Source organism: Phodopus roborovskii, unplaced genomic scaffold (genome assembly GCF_943737965.1).
Source record: "Phodopus roborovskii unplaced genomic scaffold, PHOROB, whole genome shotgun sequence".
Taxonomy (NCBI): Eukaryota; Metazoa; Chordata; class Mammalia; order Rodentia; family Cricetidae; genus Phodopus; species Phodopus roborovskii.
The window spans coordinates 33,711-46,060 of NW_026125286.1; the positions used below are offsets into that span (position 1 = coordinate 33,711).

General features: G+C 43.3%; 1 pseudogene; it reads right to left on the reverse strand.

Moving 5' to 3' along the window:
- Window positions 1-10,478: 10,478 nt before the first annotated feature.
- LOC127233979 (vomeronasal type-1 receptor 4-like) lies at window positions 10,479-12,308 on the reverse strand (annotated as a pseudogene).
- Window positions 12,309-12,350: the final 42 nt, after the last annotated feature.

The window sequence follows — 12,350 nt, forward strand, 5'->3', positions numbered from 1 at the left end:
GCCCTGGTTAGTGAGGGAAGCCTCAGAGACACTTGTTTTGATTTACCTAGTTATCTTGATTACAGTTTATCATGAAGGGAAGTCAGAGTAGGAACTTGGAGGCAGTACCTGATGCAGAACTGACCCAAATCTATGGGAGTACGGGTCCTAAACAGCATGGTTTTGAGTGGGAGGACAGGGGATGCGAAATAAAGAAGTAAAGTAGGCAAAAGCAAATATCTGGGACCAGGAGGTCTTGCATAAGTTGATGGTTTGTGCTAAGCAAGTCTATCCAGAGAGTACAGCATCTTATATACTATTTGCAGAAGGGAAAATGGCCAATGTTAGCAGAGAGCCGAGACAGACAACAACAATGCTGGCAAAGAGAGCACAGGATATCTTAGACACAGTTGCCCTAGGACTGAAAACGGTTGTGGAGTATCCACTGTAGAAAATGGCTCAGACGGGTTTAAGCCAATAAAAAGTTTTTATTAGCTATCCGGCAACCATGCTGGGTGTGCAGGATCTTAGTGTAGCACTGAGACTTTCTTAGGGTGATCCTTTCAGCATAAAAATCATGTTCTGGGTTGACACACTCCAGTTAACAATAACAATTAGCCAGAAGTAGACCTACAGAAACCAAAAAGCAAGGTTAGTACATTCACAGAACTATGGACTTCGATTTCATTTTGGCAGGTTGTTCTGTCTACATGCTTGTAGTGAGATATTCACCTTGTCCCCACCTGTGGCATAATTCACGGCCATTGGGGGTGGAGACAGGGCCGGACATGACCTGGGGGAACTTAGGCTGAGGAGGGGGCTCGGAGAGCTCTCTTGCTTGCAGCACGGGGGCAGGAGTACATCTGGAGGCATCCTTGGGACCAGGAACCTGCTGGTGTTCATCTATCTTTGTTGTGAGTTATTTCTCCCTGAATAAACATCTATTCGGCCTATTTGTTTCTCCTGATCCTTATTAAACTTCAATATATGCTGAGTTTTATGGCCCAAACGGTATTTCCATCATGGAGCCAGTTGTGCTAAGGTCTAGAGTCCTGTCACAATTACCACAACCCAGGGTATGCGGTTGGGTTCATAGAAGTGGCAATCCTGACTCCCACAATACACTGTCTCCAGCATCAGACAGCCTGGCCAAGTGCATTCATAGACAAAGACACAGAACCAAAGTTCTCTTCATCCTTTTATCAGCACCTCTGAGAAATACTTGGATAGATCAGGGTCTCAGAGGAATGCTGCTTACTGGCCAGCTTTACATGGCTCCCTTAGTTTGCTTTTTTATATAACTCAGGACCACCTGTCCATGGTTGGGCACTATTCATATCAATCACCAATCAAGAAAATGCTCCACTGACTAGCCTGCTGGTCAATCTGATGGATTCATTTTCTCAGCTGAGTTTCCTCTTTCCAGATGACTGTAGCATGTACATACTTGACAGAGCATTAAGCAGCACACTGGAATTCTCTGCCCAATTTGCAGACAGCTGTTCCATGAAGGAAGAGTTTCTTCTCTCCAGCAAATGCTTCTTGCTTATGTCTCCCTGGAAGAAGGCCTTGTGAGTGTTCTAAGTTTGGTGAGCTTCCCCGGGCTTGTGGGTCTCCTTGTCCTTCTCAGGAGGGGATAATTCAATCAGAAGGAAACATCAATGCAGCAATGCCCCATGATGCAATCTGTTGTGATGGCAGTAGTGATAGCTAGATTGTGAGCTTGAGCCTCACCTGGAGTATCAAACCCACTCAGAACCCTTTGGAGGAGAATTTAATCACCTGTGCTTTCCTGTGTATTTTGTGATCATCATTCATGGTCTTCAATACACTTGAATTGTGTTATTTATTTATTCAGCCTTACATGCTTGCTTAGCCCTGTTGGAAACAGCACCGTGAAATGATGGCCAGGGGAGATCACTGTGCCTTAAGGAGTTAGCTGCTCTCACTGGTCACCTGCACTTGGCCCTGTAAGCTGAACCCTGATGAGAGACATCTCCTGACTCTTCTTCCTTGTTTTTCTCTTGTGCACATTGCTCCCGGGGGAGCCATGGCTCACATAGCACAGGCATACTTTGCAGATTCAATGAGCTGAGGTAACATTTTCTTTCTTTCTTTCTTTCTTTCTTTCTTTCTTTCTTTCTTTCTTTCTTTCTTTCTTTCTTTCTTTTTTGTTTTGTTTCTTTTCATATAGAAGAGAGATTCTCTCTTCTATCTCTTGTATTCTTTTGGTGATGCTTGTATCTGTAGTTCCTGCTCACTTACCTAGACTTTACACTTCCAGAATTTCCTCAGTTTTTTCTTTCCTTTTTAATTGCTTCTATTTCCATTTTGAGATCTTGAACAGTTTTATTCACTTTCTTCAACTGTTTTGTCTTCCTTGACATTTTTAAAAAGGAATTTATTGATTTTCTCCATTTTGTTTTCTCTTTTCCTGGATTTCTTTAAGGGATGTATTCATTTCCTCTTTAAGGATCTCTATCATCTTCACAAAAGTTGGTTTTAAGGTTATTTTCCTGTGCTTCAGCTGTGTTGGAGTATTCAGGGCCTGCTGTGGTGGAATGGGCTCTGGTGGTGATATACTACCCTGGATGTTGTTGTGTTCTTACAATGACATTTAGGCATCTGACTTTGGAGGGCTTATAGGTCAAGGTGCTAAGTTGAGGATCTGTATTTGTTGGGTGGGTGTTTTCTCCCTTGGTTTCTGTTTCCTCTCTGGTCTTCTGGCTGTCCTGGCCTGAGGTTGGGTAGAGGATTTCTGCCCAAGTTGGGGGAGGGGGGTTGAACTTCTGATGGCCTCTGGTCCAGCAGGAGATTGCCTCAAAGTTTGGGCTGGAGTTCTGGTCTGTGTGTGGCCTCTGATCTGGTCCTCTGGGGTTCAGAATTCTGGCCTGGCTTCTGGTAGGGTAGGAAGGAGGCTTCTGCCAGAGGTGTGGGCTGGGATTTGGTGATGAGAAGAGGTGGGGCAGTTGGAATTATGCAGGGATAGCTACATTTTCTTTTTGTAAACCAGTAGCAGGCATTTAGGAATCATTTTAGGAAAGCTACTGCTGGTGTTATTTTGTGTCCTCGAGTCTGTTTTTCACTCAGTTCTCTGTATGAATACAGTTTGTCATGTTGTGATATAGACTGGGAAGCAGAATGAAAGATAACAAAGAAGGCAAGGGAGCTTCTCTTCAAAAGGCTGAGGAGTACCAGAAATAAAAGATTCCCACTGTGTTCAGGGAAAAATGTTCAGAGCTTGGGGGAATAAGTGCATCTACACACCCTGGTCCATAGGCCATATGGGTCACATGTCCTCTCCCTCCCTGGCCTGGGAAAAAGGAGCAGTGTTCAGCACAGTGAACCCAGTGCAGTGCTAAGAGGACTCTTCATTGACCGAGAGTAGAGGTGTGGGGACAGCAGGGGTATTATAGGAAGGATTCACTTCACTTTTAACCCATTATTCTGGCACAATCTTCTATGGATTGAAGTTATACTTTATGGCTGGGCATAATACATGGAATATCTCTGTTTTCCAGAACCTGGGAGGCAGAGTCAAGAGGATTACAACTCTGGTGCCCATCAGTTCCTACTTGTGAGACTTTATGCTTTTGTTTGTTTTAAAGGAAAAATAATAAAATAGCTATGTGTCCTTATCCTTGCATGAAATTTAAACCCATTATCATTTTGTAAATTACATAAAATCCATTTTTGTGACTGGATACATGAACTTCCTTTAAAGCTGATCCTCTTCTGCTCATCTTCTTTCTCTCTCCCATCCATATGTGTGTCTTCATCTGCCCCCACTCCCACTTCAGGGCATGGTCTCACTCAGAAGCCCAGGCCATCCTTGAACTCACTATGTAAGCCAGGGTGGCCTTAAATTCACGGAATCCTCCTGACTCAGTCTCCCAAGTGCTTACAGGTGTAAGCTACATTACCTGGCCATCTAGACTTTTTAAATTAACCAAATACCCTGCCTTGCCATCGAAGGGGGTCTAAAAATAGGGACAGAATGCACCCAGACACCAAATTCCAGCACAAAGAAGACTTAGTACCCTAGAGGGGACAAGCTGTGAGGTTGTAGGGAGTGTGTGTGGGTGCCTGCCTTTGGATCAAAGACAGAGGCAGGTTTTTAAAATTAATTAATTAATGTTTTCATGAGCAGTTTTTAAGGAGAAAAAGGGGAAGTCTGTGTTAGGATGAATTGGTAAGTTCTGATTGGACATGTTAGCCAGTGTAGCCAAATAATGAATTTTGATTGCTAGACCTTGGTGTTTTAATAGCTAGACCTTGGTGTTTTAGTCAGTTGTAAGGAAGTGGCCAAATAAGGGACTAGACCTTGGCTAGTCCCTTGGAATGTAATCTAACAGTTTAGCAAGGGATAGGGAAGGGGGTGCCATGTTGGCTATGTTTGGATCTGTTAGAAAGCTCTTCAGCCATTACAATTTCTCTCTATGAAATCATGAGCAGGGCCATGTACAGTATTTTCCTGTTGTAATTTTCAAAAAACAAAAAACAAACAAACAAAAAAACCAACCAACCAACCAACAAAAACAAGTATGCTGGGGATCATGTTTTAGAAAAGGAAATCCAAAGGGGGAAAAACACAATAAATTCATTGTCTTGATAAAATTTACCAAATGATTCCTGGTCCTTAATATTACAGGAAACTCAGTCTCTAAGATTTACAGTTAAATCACTTCATGGAGGGCAAAATGGAGACTGAGGTGTCTGTTTCACTCCAACTGTAAACTTTAGATCTGCTCAGAGTTTCAGTCGACCATGATCATTGTCGAAAAACATCATCTGCTTAGGCTACTGTGATGAGACTTTGTGTCACACAGAACTCAGAATTCTTTTTTTTTTTTTCATTTTTTTATTTAATTTTATATAACAAAGTCCAATTAAATGAAAACAAACATTTATACACAATATTTGGGAATTTGGGTGTCGTTCTTTCCAAACTACTTCCTGCTGGTAAGGGGCTCTGTCTTGGGGGATTCGAAGAAGATTCAGATATCCTGGCTGTAGTCTGTAGGGCTGTTTTGTCCAGCTGTTTTGAATGTAGGATCAGCTTGTACTCTGTTTCAGGCGGTCTGGCGTGATCAAACCACATTAGTCTGGAAGGAATCCACATCTTTTCATTTTCTGTGGAAACAAAAATAGAAATCCTTTTCCCCAGTAACTTGTCCTTCAATTTAAATTTTGGAGTCAAAGCATTTTTTTTTAATTTAATTTATTATTTTACATGTCGATCCCAGTTCCCTCTCCCTCCCTCCCTCCCTCCCTCCCCCTCCCTCCCTCCCTCCTTCTCTCCCTTTTACCCTCTTTGCCCTCTCACATGCACTCTAAACACCCTCCCCTCCCATCCCCCCGCCCCAATTCCATATGTAGGGGGAATGCCATCCAGTTGGGGTCATGTAGATCTGACAGGTCCTGTGAAGTAGGGACTAGGGCTTCTCTCCTGTCTCTAGATTAAGGCAGTTATCCCTCCATGGGGGATATGTTTGCAAAGTCCTTTTGTGCACCAGGGATACATCCTGGCTCCACTGTCTGAGGTCCCTTAGACTGCTCAGTCCTTCTGGCTGAGACCCATATTCAGGGGGGCCAGAGTCAGTCCCATGCTGGCTTCCCAGCTATCAGTCTAGTGGCCGTTAGCTCCTCCTTGTTCAGGTAAGCTGTCTCTATGTGCTTCAGAACTCAGAATTCTTCCAAACTTATTTGTTAGCAAAGTGAATGAAAGAGACATTTCTCAATGTCTGTGTCTGCATGCATGGCAAAACTTAACCTCATTTTCAGCTTTGGGAATGAGCTCAAGAGGGCCAAGGGTCAGAAATTCATGACTATTTACCATCAAGGAATTGTTCTCTAAAGAGAAACTTAAAAATAGGAGAAAACCACATTTTGTCTATTAAAAGTAGAGAAAACACATTAGGAGGAGGATGGTGGGCATTTGCCAGCTCTGGGGGATTTTGTTGGGAAGCTTGGAGTTCTGAAGGTAGAGGACATGCTGGTGGTGCTTGTGGAGAAGAACCATGTAGCCACCAGCTTCTCCCCTGCCTCCCTGAATAATTGCGCAGAGTAGGAGCCCGAGAGTGAGGAAAGTCCATTTCACTGTCTGCCTTTCTTTAGAAATCAGCAGCACTGAGTACTCTCCCTTACATGTGATGTGTTTGTGCTGATTTTTCTGATGGAATAGAAGAGGTTCATGCTGCTGAGGGAATTGAGGATCCCAAAGAAGAGCAAGAGAAGCACCTGCTGTGCAGACTCAGTCTGAGACCCCCCTTCTGGAGGCTCCGGAGCTCATAAGGATGGCTTGAACCACTCATAGGAGACTGCTAGGACAGAGTAGCCATGAGACACCCTATTCATATCAACAGCACCCTTTAGCCTGCATCATCCAGGAAGCTTCTTGAACCAGCAGCTTCTATTGTCTGGAGCAATGCTTTTGAAAGAAGTAATAGAATGTTGATAACATGCAGGTGGATGGGGAGAAGGTAGATTCCTTTCAATATCTACCATCAAACTGAATATACATTTCTCAAGAACAGAGATCCTTTCCATAGTATCAAATCCAGGCAGAACAGTTACATAATTCTCTTGACTAAGTTTAAATCCATTTCTTAGGTCATAGACCTGGATCTTGAAAGCATCCTTTTAAAGAATGCATCAGTAACAGTAACGCATATCTGCAAAAATGTTTCATCACACAGCTCCTTTCTTCTGTGTAAAGGACAATCATGCTGCTAAGGTCTCAGCTCCCCCATCCTTCCAACAGCTCTGTACTTTTATCTGTGGTAATGTTTATAGACCATTCTGTGTAGTCCCAAATGCTCTTAAAGTGCTTATACTATCTAATAGATATACTACATATATTTGTCTTAGTCCCTGTTAATATTGCTGTGAAGAGACACTATGAGCAAGGCAGACCTTTTAAAAAAGGAAGCATTTAACTGGGGGCTTGTTTACGATTTTAGAGGGGTAGTCCATTATCATTATGATGGAGATAGGGAGGGAGCAGGGTAGCTGAAGGAACTCTGTCCAGGTCAAGCATGTTGAGCATGGCTCTAGCAGGCCTTGCCCTTCTCCATTCTCTCTGCCTTGCTAAAAACCACTAGATTACATTCCTAAAGCTGTTCCCTTATTTGACCATGTCTCCCTCCTGAGGCTGACCACCAAGGAGCAGCTATCAAAGTATTTAAGTCCAACAATCAAAATCCCTCTTTGGCTGCCTTAATTAACATGTCTAATTAAAATTACCTCCTCCTAACATGGGGTTTTCCCCTGCACCTTTATAAACTGCCACTTTCCTATGTGGCACGTTTGTCTCTCTATTCAGAGGCATTCCTTTGCCTCACTCTGGGACAAATATCCCTGCCCCCTTTCCCTTGTTCCCTTCCCCTTCTCCCTTGTCCTTTATCTCATGCATTTGTCCTTTGTTCCCTGCCCTTGTCCCTCTGGCCTGGTGGATCCTGAGCTGACACTTCCTTTCAGTGGTATTCATGGCACTGAAGCCATAGCTGAGAGTTACATCCTGATCTGCAGGGAGAAGGGAGGGGGTGATAGAGAGAGAGAGAGAGAGAGAGAGAGAGAGAGAGAGAGAGAGAGAGGGAGGGAGGGAGGGAGGGAGGGAGGGAGGGAGGGAGGGAGAGAGAGAGAGAGAGAGAGAGAGAGAGAGAGAGAGAGAGAGAGAAAGATATGGGCTTTTGAAACGTCCAGGCCCAGCCCAGTGACACGATTATTTCAACAAGGCCACAGCTCCCAATCCTTCTCAAATAGTAGCACCCTCTGGTGACTAAGCATTCTAAGCATTCATAATATGAGCCTATGGGGGCCATTCTTACCTAACCCACCACATTGCTACATAGCAAATATCTAAATTTTCTAACCACAGTTATTTGAGTTGGAACATCAAATTATTTGAATCCTGGTTTATCCTGTCCATGACCCATCTCAGGATGGCTGAATAGAACCTATATATTTTTTTTCTAACTTGTTCCTTCCTTTGTTATTTCATTAGATCATATTCTCATTCTTCAATTCCAAAATGCTAGGGACTATGCGTGTTACCTATGTCCCATGCACTGACACTTTGGGAATTTGTGCTTCAAGTTCTTTAACATCTCAAACTTTAGGTGTGTTTCAACTTCTATTGTGTCTCTAATTTTATAACTTTAAAATAATTTACTCACTTTATGTGCATATATGTGTATGTGCTGGCACAAATGTGTGATGGGGAGTGCGTGTATGTGTGTGGAAGGTGGAGGACAGTTCCCAGGAACTGGTTCTGTTCTTCTATTATACAGTTTCAGGGAAGGAACTAAGGTTGTCATGCTAGGAATCAAGTGCTTTTCCTTGCTGAGCCAGGGCTTTGTCCCACTAATGTGACCCAATTTCCCCTGCTGTCTTCTCCTTTGGAAAGCAAAGGGTTGATTTTTTTCCTTCCAAGTTGTGTTTCTTTGTTCCGTAGCCTTACTATGTCTTGGGGGTGTATTTGAATTCCAAACTGATTCTGTGCTTTAATGTGAAGTGGCAGTTTTAGGCTTCAATATTATGTCAAGCTGCACAGTTAGTCTATACTGGCTAATTTTATGTCATGTTGACACAACTTAGAGCCATCAGAGGAGAGGGATGCCTCCATAAGATATGGATATAAGGCATTTCTTAATTAGTGGTAAATGGGGAAGGGCCCAGTCCTTTGTGTGTGGTCTATCCCCAGACTGGTGGTCTAGGTTCCATTAGAAAGTAGGCCAAGCAAGCCATGAGGAGCAAGCCATTGAGTAGTGCTCCTCCATGGCCTCTGCATCAGCTCCTGCCCCCAGGTTCCTGCCCTTGATGCTTTTAACGATGGACTTTTATCTGGAGCTGTGAGTAAAATAAACCTTTCCCTCACCTGTTGTTTTGGTCATGGTGTTTCATAACAGCAACAGAAATCCTAACGAAAACCCAGTCCAACAATTAAAGCTGAACCACCCAAAGATGTCCGAAAGAGTCTTACGGAAACAAAATCAAAGAATCTACTAGGTGTAGCCAACAGAGTGCCCTTGGGTAGTTGTGTGTGGAGGGCACTTAACTATAAAGTTTGAGTTTCAACCCCTGCCCTCTAAGGGAAGCCTGGATTTGTTCTATATGTGAGGATGCTTTCCCAGGTAGATTGGAGGAAGGGGAATTACCTACTGCTGTGTATTGTCATGGGATTAGCATTTTGAAGAAGGAGTGGAGACAGTGTGTGCACCAGAGGAGTAATGTAGTTTTGTGGTGGATCTATCTCCTTCAGGAGTGACATGGCCTGTCTTAGTTAGGGTTTCTATTGCTGTGATGGAACACCATAACCAAAGTAACTTGGGGAGGGAAGGGTTTATTTGATTTACTCCTTCAAATTGCTGTTTGTCACTGAAGGAAGCCAGGACAGGAACTCAAAAGGGGCAGGAACCTGGAGGCAGGAGCTGAAGCAGAGGCCCTAGAGGAGTGCTGAATTAATACTCTGATAGTAAAAAGGAGGGAATACTTCTGTTCTTCTGCCAGGATAATTACATCCTAACACCTCTTTCCCTGCTGGTTTCATCCTCATTGACTCTGGAGAAACCAATGACAAAAAAATAGGAAGTTATATGATAACCATACAAGCACACAAGGATATATAAATGTGGACATCCAATAGTTGTTCTGTCTTTATTTGTGGTTCTACTTTCCTGACAACAGAGTCATCTCCATTATTTTCCCTAAGTAAGCAGGAGACATGAATCCACGTCATGGACATGGTAGAGTGGGAGATGGGTAAGAGTTTTCCTTCCAGCTTTCAGACTGCTTTGAACAGGCCTTAGATCGCTTGCTATTGATTTTGTGAAAAAATAAAAAATAAAAAAGCAAACCCATTTTTAAAAAAGCCTTGTTTAATGGTTTGATACATTAGAACATTAGGGAACTGCGATTTGTGACACACATCCTCTGCATGTGGGGGACAGTTGTGTTGCCCAGTCTGTTCATGGGAGCTATGACAGTGGGACCAGGATTTTTCCATAGTGCATGAGCTGGCTTTTTGGAGCCCATTCCATATGGTGGGATGCCTTGCTTAACCTTGATGCAGGGGGGGAGGGACTTGGTCCTGCCTCAACTGCATGTGCCATGCTTTGTTGACTCCCCATGGGAGGCCTTACCCTTTCTGAGGAGTGGATGGGGGTGGGAGGTGAAGGCAGCAGGAGGAGGAGAGGGAGGGGGAACTGTGGTTGGTATGTAAAATGAAAAAAAATGTTTAAAAGATTCAAATAAAGAATGAAATGTATTATTATAATATTTAATCTAATGTGACATGCTAAAACATTAAGGCAGAAGGCAATTTGGCGTGGAATGCCTGTAATAACCAGTATTTGGGGTATTGAGTCACCTCAAGGTCATCCTGCACTATGTACTGACTGCCAGGTCAGCCTGTGCTACATAGCAAACATATTCCCCAGCTCTAAAATTCATCATCATAAAGCAGCTTACAATGTACTCAGAGAATATGTGTAGAATTCTCAGTGAGCATGCAAGACTTTAGGAACATGAGCATCTCTGTTGATCAGAACATAAGGGTTAAAACCAGCATAATCAAGCTCTAAAAATGATTTAATATTTAGTGTAATAGAGTCATGTGTCCTTGTGAAACATGTGTAGAAGGAGAGAATGAAATCTACCCATAGAAGGAGAGGAAGCAGGACATTAGAATGAGAACACTCCAGGTAGCTCTGATTTCTGGAGGGGGATTGTTTTCAAACCTGGAGCTGTGAAGGTAGAGGACACGCTTGTGATGCTTATAAAGATGGAAAGCCATGGACCCACTGCTCCAGCCCATCAGACTCTTAAAGATGACATCCTGAAGAGTCATGAGAGACAGGAATAGCCACTTGATTATATGTCTTGATTGCATCATATAACAATGGCCAATGAATGTTCCAGCTACAGACATGTTCAAGCCACCACCTGCTTTGATGTAGCAGAGCAAGTTGGAGCTTATGAGACATTAACCATCCAAAAGAGGAGGAGAAAGGGAAGAACTTGCTGTGAGGTCTGTGGTTTTAGCTTTGTCCAAAGAGTGGTCCTAGGACTGATGGTGACAGCCTGGACCACACTGAGGAGACAGATGGAGAGGCACTGTGCTCTTCCTGAAGGAAAGCTAAATGCATAGCATCACTTCGTTAGTTTTCTGAACAACTAAACAACACAGTCCTGAATATTATCCCGACAGGCTGCTTCCTTTTCTCTCATCACATCCAGTGTGACTCAGGTTCCTGGACCGTGTTGGTGCCTCACCCTGATCCTCTTCATTGCCCCATATGAGACCATTACCCCATTCTTGTGCTAAGGAAAAGCTCACAGCTTCTCAAAAAGTTGTTCTTGGTCAAGTGGTCCAGTTTCTCTGGGAAATCATATGGTATTCTCTTCTTCCCAAACACTTTGAGCATAAATTACACAGAGGTTAGTGACTCAATGGGGGCATGAAAATATAGATCACTGGTCTCAGGGTGGGACTGGTTGTGATTAAAAATTATGTACCTAATAGTCATGGATAGAATCATGCTGAAGGTGATTTCCTGCTTATTCCACTTCCTGTTGCTTCTCTTTCCACTGGGAATACTTCCCCCATTATTACACCAGGAAACTGTTCCTGTGGAGTTTTAACAAAGGTGTGTCTTGCTCATAGTTTTAAGGTTGGTTCATTCTAGTGATGTCCTCAGTGAAATTCTGCCTCACAGGCTTAAAAGTTTTCTTATACAGTGTTGACACTGTATAACACTGTATGACAACTGTATGACAAACCAGGAGTTTGTCATACCTTGAGGTAATACAGTCTAATTGATATTGGAGCTGAAGTTCTTTATGATGAGTAAGGGAATAGAAAAGGTGAAATGCATCTTATCATTAGGATGAATATGTATGGTGTAAAAGCAATCTTTTAAATTCAAAACTATTAAAGACCAATCTTTTTTCTTAACATTTTTTTAAAATTTAAATTAGAACAATATTATTTTACATACCGATCCCAGTTTCCTCTCCTTCCCATCTTCCCATGTCTCCCATCAACCCCCCCCCATCCACTTCCCAGGGAGGGTAAGACCTCCCATGGGAGATCACAAAACTCTGTCACATCATTTGGGGCAGGACCTAGGCTCTCCCCCGTGTACCTAGGCTGAGAAAATAGCCCTCCATAGGGAATGGGCTCCCAAAACTCATTCATGCACTAAGGATATATATTGGTTGCACTGCCAGAGGTCCCATAGACTGCCCAGGCTTCCCAACTGACACCCACATTCAGGGGGCCTGGTTTGGTCCTACACTGGTTTCCCACCTGTCAGTCTGCGGTTCATGAGCTCCCACTTGCTTAGGTCAGCTGGTCTCTCCAGCATGGT